The following is a 12,116-nucleotide window of genomic DNA, read 5'->3' as shown; positions in this document are numbered from 1 at the left end:
CGATTCCGCTCCCAATTGCCGTAGTGTTGCAAAAATATTCCAGCGGTTTGCAAATGTTTGGCTATTTCATGTTGTCATGTAATTTTTTTAATTTTAAATTCAACCAATAGATAAACTGGTTTAACTCGAAAATTGATTATGGTTTTAACCTACTTCATGTCGATTGTATGTGGTTGATGCACTTTTGAATGGCCTCACCATCTCCGACACGGCTCACTTGGCACGCCCTGATGCTTCTCGTTAGAAAGTCTCGCGACTCCCAAAATAAATATGGCCCACCTTGTACATATATGGAATGAACCTACAAATTTTCACTACGAAACTAGCTACGAGATTGCCTCCCTCCTCCTTTCGTCTCCTGTCACCACTACGTCTGCGAACGATCCAACAATATAGCGTTAGTTCTACTATAAAATTTGTCTGAAACTCAGTGCCTTATTAGGCTTTCTTTCGAATATCCTATACATATTTCGAGTACCGTACCACTATATCATACGTTTTCCGGTTTCAATGAAGTCCTTCAGAAATGTATGTATTTTATGAAAACATGCAGCATGTTCCCCTGTGATGAACTTGGTATTTGCCAACAAATTTAATGTAGATGTGTAGTGTATATGTCATAATTAACTGTTATAGTGTAAAATACTGAATTTTCGTTATGTTTTTATTGCTCCAGGATCCTGTGTAAAAAAAGGTCCTGTTTTGACCCAACCCACACACCTGACCGGAATGTATATAATTGGCACATGGTGACACTTGATGAACAGATATCTTGAGAAAAATGCACGGTCATGCTTAGGTTGAAAACTTTCAGAATTTGTTCCTGGATATTGACCTTGACCAGGTTAGATGGAAAACTTGTCAACGATAATTTTAAAATTTATCGTGAATTTTAATCGTTGGAAACATATACCAAAATTAATTGTAGGTCTCGGTCCATATGAAAGTTGAATTCACATTTTTACATCTCGGATCCACATAGTTTTTCAAATGTCTATAAATCTTGCGAAACAGACTTATATACAAGATAGATATGACCTACTAGCTGTTAAAGTTCTGTAAGAAATGATACAAATTTAACGTTAAAAGTTAAAATTAAAATTAAAATATTTAAAATGGTTTTTTTAAGAAATTGATTCATGTCAAAAATGACAGCTATATTTAGGACACTAATTAGCATATTTTTATGTACATTTTATGTATTCCTACACCATAATTTAAATATTGAAAGTATAAATGGAGAGTTTTTTTGCAAATTGTATCAGGACAAAGTGTTTGAAAATTCAACTATTGCCAGGAATTTGGACTCTGCATGTTATTTGGACAGGATCATTAACACAAAAACACTGGGAAATATGGCTTTATTTCATTTATAAGGACCCAGTAGATTTGAAATGGAAGAAGAAGCATGCACCATAGGCTTGCAGTTATTGTGTGTTTCTTAAAGATTTGAATTTGAAAAGTGATGCTGATTGATCACACCTGTGTCATAATAGTTTATGTGTGAACACTGACCATATTAGTGTTGAACCACATTATATTACAATAATAGACAGCATTGTTTAAATTCAGGTGTATGTTCTGGTCCATTTGGGGTTTAGGGGTATGTATGCTTTGAATTTGAAACATTTGATTGTTTATTTATTTATTTGTCATTTGAGGTATTAGCTATTGTGTCAAGGACACAACATTGTCCCCCCCCTCCCCCCCCAGACTACCACCACGTGGAGGTTCCCTCTTTAGGTAGTCATATATATGTAACACATTTTTTGTTACATATTTTGGTTAATTCAGAATTCAGATGTTATTGTAACCAAAATGTCTCTAATAAATTCTCTTTGTCACTCCTTCTCAGTATTGGTGATCATGAGGTTGATTGTCTCCCTGCATTGGTGAATGGTGGGATCCAGCTGGCCAATTTCCCTGTAGTCGGACTTCCGAGCAGACTTGGACTTTTTTTGCATGTTTCCTTATACTGTTCAGCTACTGATGCCAGACTTCTCTTTCGGACCGTTGGTTTGTTTTGGTATTCCCGTTGATAGATTTCCTCTGTGCTGAGTTGATTGAGCTTGTGCTTGACCTCCCACACAGAGTACCACCAAAATATTGAACTTTTTCTGCTGTATGGCTATGCCTGCGGTGTTGTTAAGTGTTAATATTGTGTTATCCCAATCTTCCCTCTGCATTTCTCCCTGAAGTTCTGGTGCTTTGGTAGAGCCACATTTATGCTCCGGTGACAGCCTTCATTCTTCTGGGTCGATGTGTTTAGCCTCATTGATGTGACAGCTTCTGTGCTGAGTCTCATTTTGAGGAGCTCTAATAGTAAAACTCTGGTCTTCTGGTGTCATCTGAAGGTGATGTATCTGGTTCGAACTCAGGAACATTGAACGTAGCATCCAGTTGTCGCCGTCATCTCCAGAGCACACTACACAGAATGTTGTTTGCATTTGCACAGTCACCAGCATAGCACGAAACAGTGGCATCTAGCACGGAGGGTAACAGGCTTGTGTAGTGTCTATGTCTCCCTTGTGTGTTTTCATCAATGACTTGAAAACCAAACTACTTCTGGCTTTCAAGTCTTGTGAAAATATCTTTGCACATGTGCTCTCATCTGTCTGGTACGGCCTGGAAACATGGACTCGCTGAACTTAGCATGTTGCATTTCCGGAACAGTGCTCTGCCAACGTGTGTTGGGTCAGCCAGTCTCTCCACTTTCCACATTGGATGCAAGGCTTTCATGGCTTCCTCCAGGCCTTTGGCTCCCGTTCCGTCCCCATCTGTCCGTAGCATATCTTATCAGCACACCCTGACTGGTAAGCTGGTCTCGATGTCCTTTCCCATGGCATACTCGGGAAAGGCCGTCATGTCGTTCGATGTTGGCTGTACAGTCAGGGTGACCACCAGGACACTTGACGTCATAGCCTTTCCCTCTCAGCCAAGCACCTGTCTCCAGCACCAGTTTGTTGTGCAGAGCACGGCCTAGTATGTACTTTTTTGGTGTACATGTCCTCGAATACCGAGGGCTGATTCCCTGAGAGGCATTCAGTCCGGGCTTCTTAGCACTGCCCAAATGTTGTGCTGTTGTATCGGCCATCTACTGCTAGTCCAATGGTGCTCGGTGACTCGTCTCCCTCTCAGGGTGTTGGCTTATACCACCAAGTTTGGTCTTCTCTGACATGTCTATTTTGTATTCAAGGCTGTAATATCTCTGGACACTTGGTTTGCTTGGCGCTGCATTCCACTCTTGGCTCCTGCTGGTATATTCAGGTGCCCTAAAATCAGTCGGGCTCCTTTGGTGCTGACAGCCTGGCCACAACAAAGCTGAGGGCAGGTACTTGTTGATTAAGGCTGGCTTTGGTCCGCGCTTGTTCGAGTCCGCTTCCGGCTGTACAGCTTGTACAGTGGTGACCTGTATTGACACTTCTCACATTTTACAGCACAGCTCCATCCCAGGGCCCTCCTACGCTCAGTGTCCAGTTTAAAGTCTGGTACTTGGCAATTCTGGTCTGTCTGTGAGGCATGGAGGCTTATTCACATTGTTCCACATCTCCACCATTAGCACAACATCTACAATTCGGTTTCCTTCTATTTCAGGAATTTCAGGAGTCTGGCTCTTTTGGTGGACTGCATGCAGGGCACGCAGTGATCCTTGTTGGGACAGGGTCGGTCTTCAGAGTCAGCGAGATACCAGGGATAGGCCCGTCGGAACCTAGGCTTGGTTACCAGCTCCATTTCCTTGGGTAGGGCAGACAAAAGTCTTCTGCTTAAGCCACTGGTGTTTGTTTGCCCTTGGTACAGTGTGTGTTGAATTCTTTCCCTGATGTCTGTCCTCTCCCTTATATTGTTGGTACATTACCGAGGCTTAGAAATAAGTTTTGTCTTCTCGCAATCTTTCTCTTTCATTGTTGGGCATTTTACTGTTGCAAGTAGCATTGGGTCAGTCTGTACTGGTCAGAAGTTCTCAGGACAATGAATTAAGGTGATGTGTAAATATTGTGGATATAACACAATCATTGGTCTGGTATCAGAACAATCTTCAGTTGTATGATTTCAGAAGCTGTGAGAGCCTTGATCAATTTAAGATAAAGATCCCTACAGGGGCACCCCCCCCCCCCCTGCCTTTGGCACATAGGGTTATAGTGCTGTCTGTAATACAAGTGTCTGTTAGTGAGGGCCATGTGTGGTCATTTGCTGTGATTTTGGTCCATGGACAGTTCTTTACTGTTGTCTATAGGATAATTTCTTGACTACATCTGAGGAATTATTAGTGCTTAAAAAACATTGTAAATATTCATTTAAAATTCAAAACTTTTGGGAAATTTCTTCAAAAAATTGATTTAAACGTTTGTTTTTAAATTAAAGTTAAAACTTAATTATGAAAAACTTAGTTCCCTGTAAACATTATATGCAGAAATTATTGCAGATTTTGATTTCAGTTTACGAGAACTGAAATATGTCAATTATTGAAACAATCTGGTTTCAGTTCATTTTTCCTAACACATGTTAAGTGAAATATGCTAATGTTAAATGTGTGGTAAAATTTAGGCAAGGATTCTCAGTGTACAGTTCGGGGTAAATTAAAGTCTCTCTAACCACATGTTCTATTTGTCTTTAGAGTAATTTCTGTTTTTCACAGAGTTGTTGCAAATAGCTTCTAGTTTATGAAAATACCTATTTTATATTTTTCAAAAAATTTAGTTCTATACTAGGACTGAGACCACCAATTTATACTTCCGGTTTCACAGTACCCCGAATGAAGTCCCTTCAGAAATGTATGTATTTTATGAAACCATGCTAGCATGCCCTGTGAACGTGGTATATTGCCAACAATTTAATTGTAGATGTGTAGTGTATATGTCAAATTTATAACTGTTATAGTGTAAAATACTGAATTTTCTTATGTTTTTTATTGCTCCAGGGATTCTGTGTAAAAAGTCCTGTTTTGACCCCAACCCATGACCCGGATGTATATAATTGGCACATGGTGACACTTGATGACAGATATCTTGAGAAAATGCCGGTCATGCTAGGTTGAAAACTTCAGAATTTGTTCCTCGGATATTGACCTTGACAGGTTAGATGGAAACTTGTCAACGAAATTTTGGGAATTTATTATGAATTTTAACGTTACAATGAAACATATAGCAGAGTTAATTGTGTCTCGGTCCTTAATGAAAAGCTTCAGAATTCACATATTTTCTGTCTCAGATCCACATTTTTTTAACCAAATGTCTTGGATAATAGGCAGACTTGTACAAATAGATATGACCTACTATAGCTGTTAAAGTTTCTGTTAAGAGAAATGATTACAAATTTAACTTAAAATTAAAATTTAAAATTAAAATTTTAAAATGTTTTTTATTTTATTTGATTCATGTCAAATGACAGCTATATTTAAGTGATCTAATAATTAGCATATCTTGTTAATTTCTATGTATTCCTACACCATAATTTAAACAGTTAAAATGGAGGAGATTTTTTTTCAAATTGTATTCAGGGACAAAGTGTTTGAAAACTTCAACTATAAGCCAGGAAAATGGACTCTGCGCAAGGATTTGGACAGGATCATTAACAAGAAAACAGGAAATATGGCTTAATTTCATTTAAGGACCCAGTAGATTTGAAATGGAAGAAGAAAGCATGCACATAGGCATGCAGTTATTGTGTTGTTTTAAAAGATTTGAATTTGAAAAAGTGATGCTGATTGCTCACACCTGTGTCATAATAGTTTATGTGTGAACACTGACCATATTAGTGTTGAACCACATTATATTAACAATAATAGACAGCATTGTTTATATTCAGGGTGTATTGTTCTGGTCATTTGGGGTTTAGGGAATGTATGCTTGATTTGAAAATTTGATTGTTTATTTTATTTATTTGTCATTTGAGGGTATTAGCTATTGTGTCAAGGACACACCAACAATTGGTCCGACTACCACCACCACGTGGAGGTTCCCTCTTTAGGTAGTCATATATATGTAACATTTTTTTGTTTTACATTATTTTGGTTAATTCAGAATTCAGATGTTTATTGTAACCAAAATGTCTCTAATAAATTCTCTTTGTCACTCCTTCTCAGTATTGGTGATCCTGAGTTGATTATCTCCCCTGCATTGGTGAATGGTGGGATCCAGCTGGCCTCTTTCCTGTAGTCGGACTCTTCCGAGCAGACTTGGACTTTTTTGCATGTTCCTTATACTGTTCAGCCTACTGATGCCAGACTTCTCTTTCGGACCGTTGGTTTGTATTGGTATTCCCGTTTGATAGATTTCCTCTGTGCTGAGATTGATTGAGCTTGTGCTTGACCTCCCCACACAGAGTACCACAAAATATTGAACCTTTCTGCTGTATGGCTATGCCTGCGGTGTTGTTAAGTGTTAATATTGTGTTATCCAATCTTCCCTCTGCATTTCTCCCGAAGTTCTGGTGCTTTGGGTAGAGCCACATTTATGCTCCGGTGACAGCCTTCATTCTTCTGGGTCGATGTGTTTAGCCTCATTGATGTGACAGCTTCTGTGCTGAGTCTCATTTTGAGGAGCTCTAATAGTTAAACTCTGGTCTTCTGGTGTCATCTGAAGTGATGTATCTGGTTCGAACTCAGGAACATTGAACGTAGCCACCAGTTGTCGCCGTCATCTCCAGAGCACACTACAGAATGTTGTTTGCATTTGCACAGTCCACCAGCATAGCACGAAACAGTGGCATCTAGCACGGAGGGTAACAGGCTTGTGATAGTGTCTATGTCTCCCTTGTGTGTTTTCATCAATGACTTGAAAACCAAAACTACTTCTGGCTTTCAAGTCTTGTGAAAATATCTTCTGCACATGTGCTCTCATCTGTCTGGTACGGCTGGAAACATGGACTCGCTGAAACTTAGCACTGTTGCATTTCCGGAACAGTGCTCTGCCAACGTGTGTTGGGTCAGCCAGTCTCTCCACTTTCCACATTGGATGCAAGGCTTTCATGGCTTCCTCCAGGCCTTTGGCTCCCGTTCCGTCCCCATCTGTCGTAGCATATCTTATCAGCACACCCTGGGGGGGGGGGGGGGGGGGGGGGGGGGGGGGGGGGGGGGGGGGGGGGGGGGGGGGGGGGGGGGGCTGGTAAGCTGGTCTCGATGTCCTTTCCCCCGCTGGCACATACTCGGAAAGGCCGTCATGTCGTTCGATGTTGGCTGTACAGTCCAGGGTGACCACCAGGACACTTGACGTCATAGCCTTTCCCTCTCAGCCAAGCACCTGTCCAGCACAGTTTGTTGTGCAGAGCACGGCCCAGTATGGTACTTTTTTGGTGTACATGTCTCGATAACGCCGAGGCTGATTCCCTGAGAGGCATTCAGTCCGGGCTTCTTAGCACTGCCAAATGTTTGTGCTGTTGTATCGGCCATCTACTGCTAGTCCAATGGTGCTCGGTGACTCGTCTCCCCCTCTCAGGGTGGTTGGCTTCTACCACCAGTTTGGTCTTCTCTGACATGTCTATTTTATTCAAGGCTGTAATATCTCTGGGGACACTTGGTTTGCTTGGCGCTGCATTCCACTCTTGGCTCCTGCTATGGTATATTCAGGTGCCCTAAAATCAGTCGGGCTCCTTTGGTGCTGACAGCCTGGCCACACAAAGCTGAGGGCAGTGTACTTGTTGATTATAGGCTGGCTTTTGGTCCGCGCTTGTTCGAGTCCGCTTCCCTGTTTACAGCTTGTACAGGGTGGTGACCTGTATTGACACTTCTCACATTTTACAGCACAGCTCCATCCCAGGCCCTCCTACGCTCAGTGTCCAGTTTAAAGTCTGGTACTTGGCAATTCTGGTCTGTCTGTGGAGGCATGGAGGCTTATCACATTGTTCCACATCTCCACCATTAGCACAACATCTACAATTCGGTTTCCTTCTATTCTCAGGAAAATTTCTGAGTCTGGCTCTTTTGGTGGACTGCATGCAGGACGCAGGATCCTTGTTGGACAGGGTCGGTCTTCAGAGTCAGCAGATACCAGGGATTTAGGCCGTCTGAACTAGGCTTGGTTACTCAAAGCTCCATTTCCTTGGTAGTCAGTCTTCTGGTAAGCACTGTGTGTTGTTGCCCTTGGTACAGGGATGTGTTGGATTCTTTCCCTGATGTCTGTCCCTTTTTTGTTGGTACATTACCAGGCTTGAAATAATTTGTCTTCGCAATCTTTCTCCTTTCATGTTGCTTTTACTGTTGCAAGTAGCAGTGGTCAGTCTGTACTGGTCAGAAGTTCTCAGGACAATGAATTTAGGTGATGTGTAAGATATTGTGATATACACAATCATTGTCTGTATCAGAACAATCATCAGTTGTGTTTCAGATGCTGTGAGAGCCTTGTCATTTAAGATAAAAGCCCTACAGGGCACCCCACCCCCTTCTGCCTGCCTTTGGCACATAGGGTTAAGTGCTGTCTGTATACAAGTGTCTGTTAGTGAGGCCATGGGTGGTCATTTGCTGTGATTGGTCAATGGAAGTCTTTACTGTTGTCTATAGATAATTTCTTGTCTCATCTGAGGATTATTAGTGCTTAAAAACATTGTAAATATTCATTTAAATTCAAAACTTTGGGAAATTTTTTCAAAAAATTGATTTAAGTTTGTTTTAAATTAAAGTTAAAACTTAATATGAAAAAAACCAGTCTGTAAACATTATATGCAGAAATTATTGCAGATTTGATTTCAGTTTACAGAACTGAAATAATGTCAATTATTGAAAAATCTGTTTCATTTTTCCTAACACATGTTAAGTGAAATATGTAATGTAAATGTGTGTAAAATTGGGCAAGGATTCTCAGTGTAAGGGGGGGGGTAATTAAAAGTCTCTCTAACTCATGTTCTATTTGTCTTAGAGTAATTCTGTTTTCACAGAGTTGTTGCAAAATAGCTTCTAGTTTATGAAAGATACCTATTTTATATTTTTTCAAAAATTTAGTCTCAAAAAAACACATACTTCCTTGTTTCAGTAAACCCACAATAATCCTTCAAAATGTATGTATTTATGAAAACATGCGCATGCCCCTTGGAACGTGGTATTGTGCCAACAATTTAATGTAGAATTATGTAAAATAGTCAAATTAACTGTTATAATAAAAACGAATTTCTTGTTTAATTGCTTTCAGGATCACTTTAATAAGCCTGATTTACCCCAACCCTAGACCCATGTATATAATTTCGGCACATGGTACACTATGACAATAATCTTAAAAATCCCGGTCATGTTAGGTTAAACTTTCAGGAATTTGTTCCTCATATACCTTCACCATTCATGGATAACATGTCAACGGAAATTATTGGAATTATTATAATTTTAACGTTACAATGAAACATATAGCAGAGTTAATTGTGTCTCGGTCCTTAATGAAAAGCTTCAGAATCCACATTTTTCTGTCTCAGAATCCACATTTTTTAACCAAATGTCTTGAAAATTGGCAGACTTGTACAAATAGATATGACCTACTAGCTGTTAAAGTTCTGTTAAGAAATGATTACAAATTTAACTTAAAATTAAAATTAAATTAAAATTTTAAAATGTTTTATTTTATTTTGATTCATGTCAAATGACAGCTATATTTAGGATCTAATTAGCATATATTGTAATTTTATGTATTCCTACACCATAATTTAAAAGTTAAAATGGAGGATTTTTTCAAATTGTATCAGGACAAAGTGTTTGAAAATTCAACTATAAGCCAGGAAAAATGGACTCTGCAGGATTTGGACAGGATCATTAACAAAAAACAGAAATAATGGCTTAATTTCATTTAAGGACCCAGTAGTATTTGAAATGGAAGAAGAAGCATGCACATAGGCTTGCAGTTATTGTGTTTCTTAAAGATTTGAATTTGAAAAGTGATGCTGATTGCTCACATGCACCTTGTGTCCATAATAGTTTTATGTGTGAACACTGACCATATTAGTGTTGAACCACATTATATATAACAATAATAGACAGCATTGTTTAAATTCAGGTGTATGTTCTGGTCATTTGGGGTTTAGGGAATGTATGCTTGATTTGAAAATTTGATTGTTTATTTATTTATTTGTCATTTCTGAGGGTATAGCTAATTGTGTCAAGGACACAACAAATTGTCCGACTACCCTACCACGTGGAGGTTCCTCTTTAGGTAGTCATATATATGTAACATTTTTTTTACATATTTTGGTTAATTCAGAATTCAGATGTTATTGTAACCAAAATGTCTCTAATAAATTCTCTTTGTCACTCCTTCTCAGTATTGGTGATCCTGAGGTTGATTGTCTCCCCTGCATTGGTGTGAATGGTGGGATCCAGCTGGCCTTTCCTGTAGTCGGACTTCCGAGCAGACTTGGACTTTTTTGCATGTTCCTTATACTGTTCAGCTACTGATGCCAGACTTCTCTTTCGGACCGTTGGTTTGTATTGGTATTCCCGTTGATAGATTTCCTCTGTGCTGAGTTGATTGAGCTTGTGCTTGACCTCCCCACACAGAGTACCACCAAAATATTGAACTTTCTGCTGTATGGCTATGCCTGCGGTGTTGTTAAGTGTTAATATTGTGTTATCCAATCTTCCCTCTGCATTTCTCCCGAAGTTCTGGTGCTTTGGTAGAGCCACATTTATGCTCCGGTGACAGCCTTCATTCTTCTGGGTCGATGTTTTAGCCTCATTGATGTGACAGCTTCTGTGCTGAGTCTCATTTTGAGGAGCTCTAATAGTAAACTCTGGTCTTCTGGTGTCATCTGAAGGTGATGTATCTGGTTCGAACTCAGGAAAACATTGAACGTAGCCACCAGTTGTCGCCGTCATCTCCAGAGCACACTACAGAATGTTGTTTGCATTTGGCACAGTCACCAGCATAGCACGAAACAGTGGCATCTAGCACGGAGGGTAACAGGCTTGTGATAGTGTCTATGTCTCCCTTGTGTGTTTTCATCAATGACTTGAAAACCAAACTACTTCTGGCTTTCAAGTCTTGTGAAAAATATCTTCTGCACATGTGCTCTCATCTGTCTGGTACGGCCTGGAAACATGGACTCGCTGAACTTAGCACTGTTGCATTTCCGGAACAGTGCTCTGCCAACGTGTGAGTTTTGTTCAGCCAGTCTCTCCACTTTCCCACATTGGATGCAATGCTTTCATGGCTTCCTGCAGTCCTTTGGCTCACCGTTTCCTTACCCCAAAAGATCCGTCGTAGCATATCTTAACAGCCCAACGACCCTGACGTGTGTAAGCTGGTCTCCGATGTCCTTTCCCATGGCATACTCGGAAAGGCCTTCATGTCGTTCGATTGTTGGCTTTACAGTCCAGGGTGACCACCAGGACGACATTAGACGTCATAGCCTTTCCCTCTCAAGTGCCAAGCACCTGTCCAGCACAGTTTTGTTGTGCAGAGACACGGCCCAGTATGGTACTTTTTTGGTGTTACATGTCTCGATACCGAGGCTGATTCCCTGAGAGGCATTCAGTCCGGGCTTCTTAGCACTGCCAAATGTTGTGCTGTTGTATCGGCCATCTACTGCTAGTCCAATGGTGCTCGGTGACTCGTCTACTTCTCAGGGTGTTGGCTTCTACCACCAGTTTGGTCTTCTCTGGACATGTGCTATTTTATTCAAGGCTGTATTATCTCTCTGGACACTTGGTTTGACTTGGCCGCTGCATTCCACTCTTGGCTCCTGCTGGTATATTCAGGTGCCCTAAAATCAGTCGGGCTCCTTTGGTGCTGACAGCCTGGCCACACAAAGCTGAGGCGGGGGGGGGGGGGGGGGGGGGGTCAGGTACTTGTTGATTAAGGCTGGCTTGGTCCGCGCTTGTTTCGAGTAGTCGCTTCCCTGTACAGCTTGTACAGTGGTGACCTGATTTTGACACTCTCTCACATTTTACAGCACAGCTCCATCCCAGGGCCCTCCTACGCTCAGTGTCCAGTTTAAAGTCTGGTACTTGGCAATTCTGGTCTGTCTGTGAGGCATGGAGGCTTATCACATTGTTCCACATCTCCACCATTAGCACAACATCTACAATTCGGTTTCCTTCTATTTCAGGAATTTCAGAGTCTGGCTCTTTTGGTGGACTGCATGCAGGACGCAGGATCCTTGTTGGACAGGGTCGGTTCTTCAGAGTCAGCAGATACCAGGGATAG

Source organism: Argopecten irradians, unplaced genomic scaffold (genome assembly GCF_041381155.1).
Source record: "Argopecten irradians isolate NY unplaced genomic scaffold, Ai_NY scaffold_0095, whole genome shotgun sequence".
NCBI classification, from domain to species: Eukaryota; Metazoa; Mollusca; class Bivalvia; order Pectinida; family Pectinidae; genus Argopecten; species Argopecten irradians.
This window is presented reverse-complemented; position numbering follows the sequence as displayed.